General features: G+C 36.9%; 1 pseudogene; it reads left to right on the top strand.

Annotated features, from left to right (window-relative positions):
- The first annotated feature begins 5,882 nt into the window (after window positions 1-5,882).
- On the top strand, window positions 5,883-12,964 carry LOC132092467 (nesprin-1-like; annotated as a pseudogene).
- Window positions 12,965-13,849: the final 885 nt, after the last annotated feature.

Genomic DNA, 13,849 nt, shown 5'->3' with positions numbered 1-13,849 from the left:
ACCATTTCCATAGTTAAACAACTTCACAAGTTTTTCATTAGATGTACTATATTTAGCAACCCATAAATAGCCTACAATACAGCAGTTAACACTATTGGAACACACAGCCTTTATACATAAAACTAATTTTATTTAACAGTTTGAACATAAAATAGTAATTGTTATCTCTTTTTTTTCTAGCGATTATCATTGATTTGATTACACAGATCCTATTTAAACTGAGCTGACCTAGACAATGATGTCTCTGCATTCAATAATAAAATGTCTTTAACTGGAAATTGAGTGTTTAATCTTGTCATTATAAATTACTCTATTCTCCTATTTGATACTGTTCAGTGCTTTGACACAATCTGTATTATTAAAAGCACTATATAAATAAAGGTGATTGATGGTTGATCTTTTGTTTAATGGAATTAAATTAATTTAAGGAATTAAATTGAAGTGTAATTCCTTAAAATATTGGCAAGCAGTTCCAATTAAGAAAACACTGCCTTAAAATAGTCAATCTGCTTTTATTTTAAATACAAATCTCACCTGTACACATTCTGGAGAGGTCCCCTCTCTCTGTCAGTGACGTCACAGTCTGCCTTTCCTACAGACCAGTTAGGACATAAAGTAGCAGCAATGAATTAAAAGAATAACATTTGATATAGTATTTTAAGATACTCTGCGCAAAACAAATTTGATTTATTGTGAAAGGATAAATACTCCGCGAGCAGCACGTAGGCAACAAAAGACAGCAGAAACCAATAATTTAAGTTTCATTTAGCAGACGCTTTTATCCAAAGCGACAATTAGGAGCGCATTTAACACAAATCCGGCGCGACGTGACGAGGTCCACACGGGTTCTGTTGTCTCTTGACATTACAGTAAGTTAAATAACATGAAAACTTTATCGACTGATTCGTGTCATCGCGACATACTATAATATACTCACAGTGTGTGTTTGAAAAAGGATGTAACGTTAATAGTCCCAGACGGCCTAATAGCAAAGTGAAAGAACGAGTGAAAATATTACAGTTTTTTCTGTATTTTTGATCAAATAAATGCAGGCTTGATGAGCAGAAGAAACTTCTTTCAAAAACATTATAAATAGTAATGTTTCCAAACTTTTGGTCTGTACTGTATATATATATATATATATATATATATACATACATACATGATGAGCTTCAAGAGGTAGTCACCTGAAATGGTCTTCTAACAGTCTTGAAGGAGTTCCCCGAGAGATGCTTAGCACTTGTTGGCCCTTTTGCCTTCCGTCTGCGGTCCAGCTCACCCCTAAACCATCTCGATTGGGTTCAGGTCCGGTGACTGTGGAGGCCAGGTCATCTGGCGCAGATCAATATAAGTCAATAATGTCTTAATTTGTGAACCCTTTCAATATATTTACCTTGTCTTGTTTTTCTAATTAAGTCTGCAATCATTTGCTCAGGAGTTCTTTGAGCAACTGGACCAGCACATTTTAAGTTCTTATTTAAAGGCGTGTGATGACCTCACTGATATCATCTCTGAGGATGACCAACAGAGTCTGCAGGAGACAGTCAGTGGTATTGAAGGTGGAGAGAGAACTGTACATGCACTCCCCCCACCCACAATTCCTGCCAGCCCGGGACTTGAACTCACAACCTTTCGATTGGGAGTCCGACTCTCTAACCATTAGGCCACGACTTCCCCCTAAAAGAGACAGAGAGGCGTTTTTGGTGATGACCATGCTACAGGAGTGTTGGGTAGAGCTGAAAAGGGAGGACAGGGCCCTGCTCACAGCCGGCAGTGAAAAAATGATCAAAGAACAAAGGGTGAGATAGAAAAGATGAAGAAAAGATCATGCAAGTTACATTTCATGGAAAATTTTAACATTTATTTATGTGTCTTTATAGGCCTTTTTCAGCTAGAAAACCCCACTTTCTGTTTGTGAGAAGCGACTAAAGACAATGGAGCATCTCTGTCAGGATCTTCCAGAGAAGGACAAAGGTTATAAAATGCTAGAGAAAACCAGAGATCATCTTTCAGAGGTCAGGGGTTTAGTAGAACGAACTCACTTGAGACTACAACAGGACCCGGATAAATGGAGAGAGTGGCATGCCAGGTGAGATGCAAACATTACATTTAAAAATGGGACACATTAGAGGATGAAATCTGTCTATGTTGCTTGCTAATTGCAATTCAATAAAAAAAGAAGTAAAATAGTTGTACAAAATTTTGTAATTTAGCAATTTAGTACTTATAAAATCTAACTTTGAATATAATATCATATAAAATAACACACTATAGTTAAAATTACTTTAAATATGTTTTTAGTATGTTAGTCAACATCAAAATAAGTGTACTTTTAAAGCACAAGAAAATTATTAAAATAATTATTTTAAATGTACTTTAATACAGTGTTTGAAGTGTGTAATAAGTGCACATAAGTGTGGAAAGAGGCAGTCATTAGAGTGTACTTTCTTTTAAGTAAGCATAAGTGGTCTTTTATTTCTCCTGTACTGTACTGAAAAAAAAGTACTTTTGATACTATGAATTAAGAAATTTGAATAATAATAATAATAATGAAGAAATATTTACTTTGAAATTTGAATTAAGGACACTTTCTTACAAGGGACAACAAATGCTTGTGATAAGGTTTTGTGAAAATTTCAGGATTTTTTTTTTTTTTTTTTGCTGTGCTCCAGGTTCACTGAGCTGTCTGGATGGCTCTGGTTTGCTCATGGCCACTTAGTTCTGGGCCATAAATGCCATGTTCACTTTGGAAAGGAAATGTCTGCAATAGAAAATGTTATGCAAATGTTAATATATGGCTATTGGAGTAAAATTCTCCATATTTGCATATCATCTAAAGGAACTTTGCATTGTACAGATATCTGTGGCATTACTGTTTATGACATTTTTTGCTCTGATGATATTTTGCATGGTTAAACTCTTTTACTGTTTTCTCAGGGTGTTCCTGTTGCAGTGGCCAGTGAAGGGAACATAGAGGCTGGAGAGCAATTGAAGGAGGAGGTGATCCAGACACAGGAGCACAGGAGAATACTGAATGCAGAGAATGAAACAGAGGCCAAACAGCTGCTCCTTATTCACCAGGTAGAATTAATTTTGTTGACACACATAATGCAATAGACACAATGAATCTGCTCATCAATTTTATTTGCTAATCTGATTGCTGTGAATCATGCATGATAGTCCAACGGGGGAATCTCAGAATCATTTATTTTATTTTTATGTTCCCTTTCCTTTTCCTTTCTCACTCTTGCATGTCATACCCTTTCATGGTTTGTGTACATAGCAAAATATGTAAACCCAGCAAAAAAAAAAAGAGACGGATCTCCATTCTCCATTCCATTCTAATTTCTGTAAAGAAGAGCGGGCAGCTCAGGAGAAACACCTGCAGGTAATGCTTTCAATCAAAAAATGATATTTACACATAGGCCATATTAACATTTGTTTTAAATTAGCACCGGGTGCCAGATTAACACCAATAACTTGGAGGTATCTGTAAGTGTTCTCTAATTTTGATCAGAGATCTTTTTCAAATATCTCATTTGAGTTTTTATACTGCACTTCAGAATACAGTTAATTTATGAAATATGCTTAAAACTGCCCTTTTACTCCGGTTTTAGGAAATTTAGGAAATTGGAAGTTGTTGTCTAATTTTGATCTTCAATGTCTTTACCAAATATTATTATTATTAAATTGTAACTATCAATTATAATTTTATATTACATATCTTATAATTATAAATACTCGTTAAACTTTTTCGTTTAAATGTTTCTAGTTATGCCAAGCTTTAAAGCGTATTGTTTTATTAATTAGAAATAAGTAGAAAAAATCCTTATACTTAATCCTTATCCAGTAATCACAAACAACTGGAAAAGTCATGGTGACCTTGTCCTTGGAATCAAAAAGACCTTAAAATGCTCTTTTCTTCAGAGAGCCGAGCTTGTTTCCAGCAGACAATCATTACTATTTGGCTATTGTTTGAGTGCATACTTACTGTTTGTGCATAAAGTGTAAGCCGGTTATGCAACATGGAAAAACTGCAAAAAATGTAATCACTCAGATTACTTGCAGTTGGTTTCACCTTTTCAACAATTAGTGGTGAAATGGTACAGTAATGTGTGATTCTCATTTGTCATTAGGTCACTGTGAGTGCATGGCAGGAGTTTGACGTGGAGAAAGAGGCCATCTGGCAGTTTGTGTGTCTGAGTCCTGTCCTGCAGAGGGAACTCATATTCAGCAGCAAGGACAACTTTAAGATTGAAATGAAAAATTTTGAAGTGAGAGCACAAACAGAAAATATAGTAGTTTGTTTAATGAACTTTGGGCTTCGAACAATACTCATATCTGTGTGTGTTTGTTTAGGAGCTTTATGAGCAGGGTAACATGTTTGCTGTTAGAGCCGAGTCCCTGATGAAGAAGGCAGCAGATATTAAACTTGGTCCTCAGAATAAGTCTTTACTACAGGGTCAGGCCCAGTCCACAAAAGAGAGACTACAGGAGAAACAGGCCAGCCTCCAGAAAATGTAAGACAGGTTTAAGTCAGTATGTCTTTTTCTACTGTACATACATGTAATGTACAGTTTAAGAGAATTTCATTTTCAATTATGTCAGATTGAAGTAGTCTTTAACAACTTCACTCAGAATTGCCCTGTTATATTTTAGCCATTCTACAGTACAATCATTATGTTTCTAAATATACTAAAGCAATTTAAAGTACTTGATTATAATGTCAGCTGTAGTATATTAATTTATGGATACATTTAAAGTTAATAATCTTTAGATTATAGTAGTAAATTATTGCAGCTTCATTACAACTGTGTAATAACAAATATATTTAAGTACATGAGATTAGATACAGTAATAAAGAATAAAATAAAGAAATCATGGCTTAGTCATGGCTTAGTGGTTAGAGAGTTTGACTCCTAACCCTAAGGTTGTGGGTTCGAGTCTCGGGCCGGCAATATCACGACTTAGGTGCCTTTGAGCAAGGCACGGAACCCCTAAATGCTCCCCGGACGCCGCTGCATAAATGGCTGCCCACTGCTCTGGGTGTGTGTTCACGGTGTGTGTGTGTTCACTGCTGTGTGTGTGCACTTTGGATGGGTTAAATGCAGAGCATGAATTCTGAGTATGGGTCACCATACTTGGCTGTATGTCACGTTACTTTTAAAGTATATTTTAGCTGTATACTTCAACCATATTTCATGGAATTACATACAAACATTGCATGCATTTCACAAGTGATGGTTCTTTCCTGTTTGTCTCTGTTCCAATAGCATGTCAGATCTGGAGATTATGCACAGATGGTGGCAAGGTTTCAGCCGTGAGTCTGAGGCTTTCTTCTCTTGGGTCTGTGAAAGTTAGAAGGAGCTTGAAGCTTTCAGCAGAACCTCTGCCAACCTGGATGATCAGATAAACACTGTGGAGGTAAACAGAGATGATGGATGTTGTAAACCTGGATCAGAAGACTGTAACTTAATAAACATAACCAAATTAACGAGACAACAAGATAGGTTTCATTTAGCGCTTAGTGAATGATGTCTCTGCATTGTTTTCACTGCTTCCTAGATGCTGAAGAAGGGCTTAGAAGAAAAGATGGACGTCTTAAGTCGATTGGAGACAGAGTTTCAGATCTTAATTCATTTCATCACACCGAATGAGGCAGGACGAATTAAAGCACGTCTGACACAGATTGGGAGATACCGGGAGGAGTTTAAGAACAGTGTGGAGCAACGAGAAGCAGAGCTTCACTCTAGCTTGAAAAATACAAAACAATTTATCCAAGATCTCAATGAGTTGACATAACATACAGTACATGGCTCTCCTCCGATCTGATTTATTATTTAGGCCATTTTAGATGTGTATTACTTAATGTTTTCACGCATCTTAGGTGGAAGGTTTCCTGAATGGACTACAAGAAAAACTGAATGTACCAGTTAATTCCTGTACTGTACATCAGCATCAACAACATATAAAACTCTCCATGAACATATGGTAAGTATTACATATGTTTGGGAACAGACGACATAGAGACCGGAATAAAACTATCTCCGGATATACTGTACCATATTGACCAGGGGTCTCAAGCTCAAACTTGGGGCCACTAGCCAACAGCTTCAACAAATACCATTATTTATACTGTACAATCAATGCAATCTTATTTTGATGTAATGGTTAGAAATTCTTTAAATGGAAAATTACTTTAAATTTATAATAATCAGTTCACATGTAAAGTATGATATTTGTGAAAATTTATACATTTTAAAGTCAGAAAAATAAAATGAAGGATTTTTTCGCAGCATGTCTGTTTGTTTCTGCCTCCTAAAATACAGCTTCAGTTCATTTTTGTTTTAGGGTTATAATAAGCCATGTAGAAAAAAATAATTGACTGCTGTTTAATAATCCTTAAGAGAGTAAGGAAGACCAAACCAAAATGCAGAAAGTGAAAATCAATTTGCAGACTGGATTAAAGGATAAACTATTTATACTTGAAGAGTTGTAAGTAATAATCCCCATATTCGGACTGAGTGCCATTAGTATGAGACCCCTATTCAAGACCATATACAGTTACGATCATAATAACTTCTGCTTTTAAAAATCTGTTTATTAAAGGGCATTTGAGTCTGCTAGAGTAACATTGTATGTATGGCACAAACTGTGTTTCCTCCGTTCTCAGGATGTAGTGCAGCATCTACAGCAGCTGGGGCCCAGGCTGATGTCTCTGAGTCTGGGCTGGAGGAGCCTGTCTGATGCCGGACAGCTGGAGAAAGCTGTGGCTGACCTTCAGCAAGCTCACAAATTACATACACAGCAAGCCACTGAAAAACAAACGTAACTGGAGAACCTGTTGACTTTGTGGCAAAGGCATGTGTTAAAATGTACATTTGTTGCATAACGTGTAGGAAGAGGTCTTTGTTACACAAATTAAAACTGTAATGTAAAATGCAATGTTTGAATCTCTGGTTTTTAGATATGAGAGAGATCTCTCACTTTTGGAGTCCTGGTTGAACAGGTGCGAATCTCTATTAGGTTCAGATTCTTCATACCTGACTGCAGACAATGTGAAGCTACATGGCCAGCTTCAGATGCTGCAGGTGAAGTCGGAGGTCATTTTAGGGATTTTCAACTCTCTTGGTTCCTCTTTTAAATTCCTGTTGTGTGAAAATGTGGGACTCTGTCTCTTTAATAGCAAATAATTTTTTTCCACACAATGTACAAGGACATTCAGTCAGAGGTTCCCTCTCAGGATTCTTTGTTGGAAAGTTTGGAGACCCATGCAAAGTCTCTGTACTCTTCAGCTTCAAAGGAAAGGACCGCAGAGCTTAGAGATCTTCACTGTAACCTGGAGGAGAGGTGGTGTTCTCTCAGTACCTGTATACCACACAGGTAAATTAGATAATTTTTTTGCCATTTTAGTCCTTGTCATTTGGCTTTAAGTCTATCTGTTTGCCAATGTGCATCTAAAATATACATGAGGGAATATGCAAAATCTGTCCATAATGTGGATGTTTCCTCATGCATTATCAAGTAGTAAGTCTCTCACGCTGATCAAGGCTGCATTTATTTGATCAAAAATTCTTTATAAAATACAGTGTTTCTCATTGCATGTTCTTATTTGCAATGTCAAATAATCCTTTAATATGGTTGGGTGAAACATGACCTTTAATTTTGTATTTTCAGGATTCAGGAACTTCAGTCCCATCTCTCTAAGTTGGAGCAGTTCAGTCAGGTCTCGCTTGCTCTGACTCGGTGGAGTGAGAACTTCCTCAGGCACATGCAAAGCACCTGCAAAGTCAGCATAACTGATCTACAGTCTGCTGATTCCCAAACCAAGGTACGATATGTCTTTATAGTAGGCCTAAATCATCCAATCATCATCCTTTAATGTCTAAATTGAAAAATATATAAATATCTGTTTTCTCCAATTGTTTAAAGGAGGACAAGATATCCCTTCAGACCCAGGGAAAGTCCCAGGAGGCCTTACAGCCACATTGAGATGCTCTCAGCCCATCTTTAGCCTCAAAAGACCTGCAGGACCTGCAGACCAGGAAGGAGGACTACCTTCAACTCTTCAGTGAAGCTCAGAGTTTAGTAGCACATCGAGATGAAGCTCTACTCAAACTAAAAGACTTCTGTGAGGCTTACAATAAAGCCAGAACTTCTCTACAGACATTCCAGGATGGTGTTGAAGGAAGAGGGAGCTGGGATGAATCCAAAGTCAGGGAAATAAATCAGGAACTTGGGGACCTTTCCAAGGAGTTAGCATGTCTGGAGGTGCAGGCTATTAGCCTGGATATCATCCTGAACAAAGCACATTTTTATTTACAGGGGTCAGAGGAGGAAAGAACATCCTGCAGAGGGCTGGTGGATGATGTTGTGTTGAGCGTGCAGGTGCTTCAGAGAAGCATTGGGACAAAGCAGAGTGAGGCAGAGGCACTAGCAGCCATGTGGAGTTCCTTTAGGGGACGGAAGGAGCTGCTGCTTGGGAGTCTGTCAAAGCTGGAGGACAGAGTCAATATACCGTGGCCTACAGATGTCAGCACACATGCCTTTCAACAGAGGTACAGGCACTTATGTTTTCTCTGCCATTACTGTCTTTAGGGCCTTTTCATACCAATTCTGATGTGGCTGATATTTAGTATCTGGTATTAAAATCTATTTTGAGTATGATTACAAATGGACAGCGCTATATACATAAATAGAGGTGTAAACAAAATGTTTTCAGATTGCTCAAACCACATTCCACATAGAAAACAGTGCATCATGTCGACATCACATTTGCAAAACTAGTCCATTCTGACATCAGCAAAAGACCTTGATCAAAATAAGCACTTAAAACATCAGTTAAAATTGTGTAATATATTTTTAGTATAATTGCTAAAATATGTTAACTTTGAACTCTTTTGTTTCAAGTAGTTATTTTAGGTTAATGTAAACAATAAACACACACACACACACACATATATATATATATATATATATATGTATATAAATTATTAAATAATAAAATGTATCAATAGAATAACAATAACTTAATATATACATTTTAGAATAATGTGTATATTTATAAGCATGGATATACAATATAAACTGTGCTTTACTGTTGTAAAAGTGCATTTTACATTCCAAAAAATGTGGACTACATATTGATCCATTTAGTTGTTTACTGTAAGCAAATGTATGAGTTTTGTAATTTTACTCTAACAATGGCAAAGTTTGTGCTATGCTGTTTTAATAATATCAGTTTTTTTTTTTTCAGGTTGTGGTTGCTGAAGCAGTTGGAGGAAAAGACCCATGCCATACAGCACAGTCAGCTGTGGTTGGGAGAAAGAGGAGAACAACTGGCCCACAGAGACTCTGAGCTTGCAGGAGATGCCCAACGGGACATAGCCTTGGTCCAGTCCACCTGGGAGAGGACTAGGGCAATTATTGTGGAGGAGTGAGTATTTCGTTATCCAAGCCTTATACATTAAGTGCCCATTGAAACTTAGTATGTTTAGATAGAAGAATGGATTGTCAAATTGAACTTGATATGGATGACTTATGGGAGGGAGAGGCTGGAGTGGGCCAGTGGGTTGATGGATGGATGTTTTGACAGGTTGTGACTGTTGCCATGTTTAAATGCAATTTAGGTGTGGTTTATTGTTTGTGTGTTGTTAGAAGGATATGTGGGTGCATCTCTAAATAGATTATCCTTTGGATTAAAGAAACTGTAGAAAGGGGATAGTATTTTGAGCTATTGCCAAGACTGCAGTGTGTGTATCTCTATTGATGTTCCCCTCACTTCGTGCCTAAAATCTGTGACTGGGCTGCTTGTGTTTGTCCCCATACAGCCATGACCTTTGTGCAAACCTTCTGGAGCTCTGTAGGGAATATCAGACCCTGAGAACCAGGATCAGCTCGGTCGTAGAGAGAGCTCATGCCTTCACAATGGCCCAGTCGGACCCACACAATCCTGAGAATATCCACAGAGCTCTGTCACATGTTAGTGCCTCAGTGTGTGCCACCTATTAAACAAATGATTTAGATTATGATAACAAGCACATAGGTAATAACATTATCTCTGTTTGATCAGCTGGAAGTGGTGAGGCAAGAGTTGGCAGCCACTAACGAGGACCTAAATAAGCTCATTGGTTCAGGCAAACGCTTGACCAGCAAACTGAAGAAGCTTCCAGAGGAAAGTGTTCAGAGTGAAAATATCACGGTGGAGATGGATGCCTTTGTTGATCAATGGCTGGATGTGAGTGCATTTAATGTTCTTATTAGACATCATTTATATAGTTATCACTTTATGAAGTAACTTGAGGCAGGGATGTATAAAATCGAGGGGAGGCATTTTCCATTGTCAAACGTAAATATGCTCATTTGAAAAATTAAATTGGTCATAAAGAATGATTGCCCCTACAAATGACAAATGTGTTATAAGTCAATGATAACATTGAGAATTGGCACTCAATGTGCTATGGAATCTAGTTAAAATCATTATGTATTATTATTATTGTATTTTGTTTTTGCAAAACTATTTTCTTAATTTTGATGTTGCAAAAAAAAAGTACATTCGTGATATTGACCAATTATTGGTTGTCATACAGTTATTCTCTTTTATTGGGCAGATTTTACCTATTCCAAGGCATCCTTAATTCTTTATATTTATTCTTTATATATCATTTTTATGATACAAGTAACAGTTCAGATAAAAGTGAATTACTGATAGACAGAAAGAAAGAAAGAAGAAGGTTAAGCACTGTGATGTACAAACATAGATAAAGTAGTAGGTAAGTACAAACAAAATTCAATACATATGGATGGTGATGTAGAAGTGAAATATATGCATCCCTTATGCTGGTGAAACGAGTGTCTACTCTTTCAACTGTGGTCTTCTTATTATTAACATCACATTATGTACAGTACAAGATGCGCTGATGGCAGTGTTCATTATTGTGCAGATCTCTGAGGGGACGGATACAGACATCAGTCTTTATACTCGCTCCCTTGAGCTTTGGAATGACATTAATAAAATGGCTAATGACATTGAATTTTGGAGTGCCATCTCTGTCAGTGAGCTCAGTGAGAGAGCTGCCAGTCTACTCTCTGCTCATGACATGGAAGAACGCCTCTCTGAGTTCAAGGTGAGATCTATTCAACCAAGGCGATTTTAACCTTGTAAAAAAAGAAATAACATAAAATCAAAACCAGAGGCAGCAGCTTCTAGATCTAATTTCCCAGATTTCAGAGCAGCTGAAGACCTCGGAGGACTCACTATCAGAGTTTTCAACATCCTCTGACCCAGAGAATTTTGTTAAGATCAAGGTTAGTGAAGTGACTGAATTTTATTTAAATATAGAAGCAGAATTCTGCTTTGTAGGCATTTAACATTCAATTAAAAATGATATACCCTGTATTTTGTTAGGAGGTTGAGAGGTCACAGAAGTTAGAGGTGAGTCTGGATGTAGCAAGTCAGTCTCTCAGAGCACTGTGTGGAACGTACCCGACTCTTCACCTGACCCTGTTTGGTGACGCTGTCTCCCACCTGGTCAAGAGGAATGAGGAATTGAAACAACACCGCAGCCAGATCCTGGGGTCTCTTCAGGACACTCTATTGCAGCTCTTCAATGGTGAGTGTAACACTAAAAAATAATCCATTTACATTTATTCATTTAGCTGACGCTTTTATCCAAAGCGACTTACAATTGCTATATATGTCAGAGGTCACACGCCTCTGGAGCAACTAGGGGTTAAGTGTCTTGCTCAGGGACACATTGGTGTCGCACAGTGGATTAGAACCTGGGTCTCTCACACCAAAGACATGTGTCTTATCCAACACCACCCCCAAGGTGATGAATTAATAGTGATTAATTAATAATTTTTTTAAAGAAGTCACTTATACTCTCCCAGGCTGCATATATTTGATTAAAAATACAACAATACTGTAATATTGTGAAATACAATTACAGTTTAAAATAACTGCTTTGTATTTTAATGTATTTTAAAATGTATTTTACAGTATTCCTGTAATGGCAAAGCTGAATTTTAATTACTTTTAATTCAGAGTAACATGATCCTTCGGAAATGTTATTATTTATTATAGTATTTACCATAACTTTTGTTAAGTTTAATGTGTCCTTGCTTAATAAAGTTAATTTCTTAATTTATTTGTTGAAAAAGACTTTGGAACAATAGTGTATGTCTGAGTTAGAAGTAAACTGAGATGGGACTTTAGATGGGATTTTAAAACCACATACCATTAAATTGGCTCATGAATAGTTTATTAAAGGTATTTTATTTATTTATGTTTGATTGAAATGAGGCCACACACCTGTGCCTCAGATGCTGACATTATGATTGCTCCCGGTGGAATTGGTCGAGCATGGTCACTAAGACAACAGAGAGCTGTTCCATCCATACACACCTACACAGTCCATCTGTCTGCATGCAGCAACAGCTCACATATAGTTTTACTTAGGGACTGTCATTCTCTTTCTGTCTTTCCTTCTGCTAGAAATAGCACATGCTTTTCACTGTTGGCTGTCTGAGTTGAGGACTGGAATTGAGGACTGCTTTCAGCAAACAGGAGATGCTGTTGCTATTTCAGCCAAACAACAAAAGCTCAAGGTAGCATCATACAACAAATAAAATGACTCAGTCGTGTAATGAAACATTGCATCAGAGCAAAGCAACAAGGCAACTACCAATCAGAAGTGAAACATCGAAGAAGCATTTCAGACCTCCAACTAATAGGGGATTATGCCGGATTAGAAATTTGGGATTATTAATAACAATGGTTCATTATGTCCCTTATGTAATTGGATTAATTTATCCCCTCATTTTTAGACTGCAATAGAGGAAGTCATGGAGGGTGAAGAGCGCTTGGCTCAGTTTTGTGAGGATGGAGAGAGACTCCTCTTGCATCTCACAAAATGTGGGACTGGAAGCATACGGGAGCAACTGGACTCTTGTAAATATGCCTATGGCTCTTGTCATCATTATTTCTGTAATTCACACATAAACAGTAAATGTGACTGCACCTTGAGAGCTAAAGTTAGGAATTGCTCATCAAATTCATCTTTTTAAAATGTTTTCAGTTTTCTGTAATTAAATCAAGGTTGGAATTTTTTCTGGGTGAGACAAACCACAAAATTAATCAAATTCATTGTTAGGACCTTGCGTTTTTGTTATTTAAAGGTTATTACAAAAGGAAACCGGGTGGAAAGTGCGACTATGATGAAATTATAAAAATATATTATAAAACAATATACCCAAGACAAAAAAAAAGTTCTGTTAAAATTAGATTAAATAATTTAGGAAAAAGATTCGCGTGCAGTATTTATTAATAAATAATCAGTTTTTGAAGTTACAGTAGGTGTGTATACCATCTACCAGCAAGACATTGTAACATCTGCTCAAATCAAAGTAGTGAAATGATTTTAAATACCCCCATGTGCACTTAATTATGATATTGTGACAAAGAAAATTGAAAATATGGTTTCCATCTTTTAAATAGATTTTAGACCAGTGGATCTTGACCTTATTTACTTCAAACCCCTTTTGTCCATGACAATATTTAAAAGCTCTTTGTATTTTATTAATATTTTTTAATCTAAAAAACGCTGTATTTTGTACCACTCCTTATCCTTTGTATTTTTGGCCATTTTTGTCCTGTCACACATGAAATATGGTGTACAGTTCCCCAATACTGTTTAAGGGGAAGCAATATTTTTAGAATGGCTGGTCTATATCTGTGCAGTAGCTGTAACTTGTGTTTGTTTCCTCTCATCCAGGATATCCTGCTTATGAAGGGAGAGGGCGAGGTAAAGCTCAACATGGCAGCCGTGAAGGCGGAGATGGTCATCAA

This window comes from Carassius carassius, chromosome 18 (genome assembly GCF_963082965.1).
Source record: "Carassius carassius chromosome 18, fCarCar2.1, whole genome shotgun sequence".
In the NCBI taxonomy this organism is placed as follows: Eukaryota; Metazoa; Chordata; class Actinopteri; order Cypriniformes; family Cyprinidae; genus Carassius; species Carassius carassius.
Note: the sequence above shows the minus strand (reverse complement) of the source record. Positions and strands in the feature narration are given on the sequence as shown.